This window comes from Lactuca saligna, chromosome 6 (assembly GCF_052625555.1).
Source record: "Lactuca saligna cultivar CGN05327 chromosome 6, ASM5262555v1, whole genome shotgun sequence".
NCBI lineage: Eukaryota > Viridiplantae > Streptophyta > Magnoliopsida > Asterales > Asteraceae > Lactuca > Lactuca saligna.
Window position 1 is genome coordinate 2,910,940 of NC_136422.1, and position 3,702 is coordinate 2,914,641.

Below are 3,702 nucleotides of genomic sequence, written 5' to 3' on the forward strand. Positions count from 1 at the left end.
CTTGAAATTCTCAACAAATTCATTTTCCAATTCCGATTCAAGTTTCTTCTGAAACATTATACGAACCAAACCACATCTAAAAAGGTAGAAAACTACAACTAGTGGCGATGAAGAACATTAGGCGTGACAGTGAGCATTACTGACGACGAAGTATTAGTGGTGATATAGAGCATTAGGGGGGAGATACCTTTAGCGGTGACGAAAGGCGGTATCAACAACAAATGGAGCATTAGCAACGAACCAACAACGTCAACCCTTTAATGGCCACAGGTCTCCGCTAATACCTTTAGTGGCGACATTTGTATCTTAACGGCGACGCCCGTCGCCACTAAATATCGATATTGTTGTATTACAAAAAACCTAACGGATCAATTCATTAATAAGGTAAGAACATTAAGATGCTTAAGTTCTTCAACATAATGCGCATAAGATATATAAACTTTGTAAAACAACTGGCAATCTTTTCATGTTTAAAGCTTCGATTTCAGCACAAAGTTTTTAAAGATGCACTTTTTTTCTTCATGCTTTTCAATGACCCGATACTTAGGAAGGCATCTTTACAAATAATCACCTAACGTAGTACCGATAGTTAATTGCTGAAAGATCTAGACGATATAATCGAATATGATCTTTTAATTTGTTCTGGTAACACATCGATATACTTCCGGGAGAGAAACATCAAATACTGAAGAATACCTTCTAATGTTACAAAATATTCTTTTATATAACTTTGATGTTTTTATACGTTTGGCAAAAAAAATTGAATTTCAAAGTAAAATGTGATATTTTGAAATCCTCTTACGTTAGTAATATTCTTGATATTCACGTGATTAGATAATATATAGAAAACAAAAAAAGGGAGTATCTTGAAAATTATGGAAAGCTCGATATAATGGATATCGGACATGAAGGCAGTCAATTTGCTTATCGGTGGCCAGCGAGACCATTTCTTGTTCTGGTCTCAGGGTCTGCTGTTCATCTCAGACCAAATGTCTTGACTGCTGAAAGTTTTCCTTCAAGGAAATTTTCAGTTTATAGGGTTTAATTCATCATAATCAAGTTGCTGTGAACAAGTTCGAAACAATCAATTATATATCACATCGATTGCAAACTAATGCAAGGGTACAATACATTGCTAAATCAAAGTACAACAACGTGAGCATCTGAACCAAGTTGATGCTCAACAATCACCTAAACTGAAAAAGAAATGCTACTGAACTGGGAAATCACATTGTAAAGCAAACACAATAAGTAAAACGAAACTCGTAGACACAATGAATGTAGGGAGGTCTTTGGCAAATTCTTCCACATTTTCTAGGCACAAATGAAATCCTTTGGGAGCTCTTTGCCACAAGTGTTAACAAGAAGGCTAAGTGAGATAGGGATATTAATGTTGATCCCTAGAACATTGGCTTTCAAAGCAGTGCAAAGGCAGGCTGCGACTTCAAGGTCGAGAAGGCCACCAAGGGCTGAGCAGCAGGGGTGGTCCGGTGGGTTACCAATGACAGTCCCAATGGAATCATTAAGCAACTTAGCACACACACCCAGTTTCAGGGCATCCCTAGGGCAGTTTCCCTTTGGAGCAATGGGTTTTTCCGGCAATGGAACAGATGGAGTGTGGCAAGTGAAGCAAGCCTGTGTGACTGCAAAGAAGAGGATGTTAATAGTTAGGAAGAAAGTGGAAGATTTGTTGAAAGCCATTGGTTCCAACTATCGGCCAGAATTTGATTTAGTTGGAAGGAGGGATGTAGGGTGAGGTTTCATATGTGATTGTAGGGTTTATATAGATAAAAAATGGAGTAGTTTATTAATAGGAACGTGACTCTACATGATACACATTTTAAAGGATGTAGTAGAAGCTTATCCTATTATTAGAGATCCCTAACATGCATGTGAAGGAATACAGGAACTAGTTTCATTGGATGGTACTTTAAGACAAGATACTGCACCAAATTCAAAGAGAATCTTTGCTCCCGTGCTCGGCCCAAATGAGAATAATGAATATTTTCATGACGAAAAAAGTAATTTGGTTAAATGTTTTCTAATATTTTATAAACGAGAGCCCACGTAATAACATGTAACTATGTAAGAGCTTTGCTTGGCGTGATGTCGGACACGGGTGTTAGAATTTGATCCATCAAATATTATATATTACTATTACTAAGAAATAAAAAATATTCTTTCATCATTTCTTTCATAGAAGCTGTACTTCGTTTAATAATCATGGTCCAGCCATTCTATTTAAACTGTTCACGGAAATAGTTAAGAGTCTTGATGTACGCATGTATTGGTCAATTAGGTCCATAAATTTACCTTCTTTCTTGATTTAGTCTTTTATTGGAGATGTACCTTTTATATTTAGGAAACATAAAGAATGTTATATAATTACGTGTGATCCAGATAACGTACAAAAATTAATATATTTAGAAATAGAGAGTACTCCACCCGTGACTAAAAATGCCATAATTTGTAAATCTGATCCAGGTTGGCCTAGCCAATCGAGGAGACTCATTATCAAGATACTAATTAATGATTTCTCTTGGAAATAATTGTTTTAGTATATGATGTGTGGATTTATTTTAATGGAATTGATGAATTCATTTTTTTCACCCGTACCAACAAAAAAAATCCATTATGCATATCTTTATAAGAGTGAGCAATTATACCGAACCACACTTAATCGGCTCTTCTACCATACCAGTTTGACAGACAATGATAGCTCTTAGACTGGACTGATTGAGGTCGGTCCAGATCCGATCTAGGTCCGGGTTTTTCGATTTTTGACATATTTGATTGGTACAACTGTGGGTGCATATAATACAATTCGTTGAAGCCCTATCAAAAATTAGTTTATCTATTACGACTGTAGGAGTAAGTATTTGAAACGAAACGGACTGGAATCGCACAGGACCGGTTTTTCAAAAATTAGTGGACCTTAGACTGAACCTGTTATGGTCCAGTCTAAAGGTCCAGATGCTCACTCTAACCGTCGTCATAAAAATAGATGTTAGTAGTGGCGAAGCCTGAAATTTTACATAATGGAGCTTAGACATACATCGTGATATATATATATATATATATATATATATATATATATATATATATATATATATATATATATATATATATAGGTTATTGTAGATGTGGATGTATAGTTGATAATGAACCAATCATTTAGATTATTTTAACAAAACGATTAATAAATATTATTGAATTAAAAATAAGTCAAAAATATCATCTAATTTTACTATAAGGGTATTTTAGTCAATTGAAACAAATTTAAAAAAGAAAAATTTCAAACTTTTGGGGATAATTAATTACCTTCAGTTTTAATTCTTATGTAACTTTTAATCATATCCGATTTCATTCTAACAGAATGACATTCTGTTAGAATGATAATATCATTCTTCAAACGAAATAACAACATTTTTTATTGAATGAACTTCTCGAAGACTAACAATTTTTTGGATACAAGGTAAAAATTTTCATTATATATATATATATATATATATATATATATATATATATATATATATATATATATATATATATATATATATATATATATATATATATATATATATCATTACCTATATGTTAAAGGTTTCGGTTTTGGTCCACGTCGATGAGTTCTTCAATTTCCAATAGAAAGACCGGTGGGCGGCCATTTTTAACGTATATGTGTTGAGCAACTTGGATGCC

General features: G+C 33.6%; 1 pseudogene; it reads right to left on the reverse strand.

Annotated features, from left to right (window-relative positions):
- Window positions 1-1,074: 1,074 nt before the first annotated feature.
- Window positions 1,075-1,780, reverse strand: LOC145003080 (14 kDa proline-rich protein DC2.15 pseudogene; annotated as a pseudogene).
- Window positions 1,781-3,702: the final 1,922 nt, after the last annotated feature.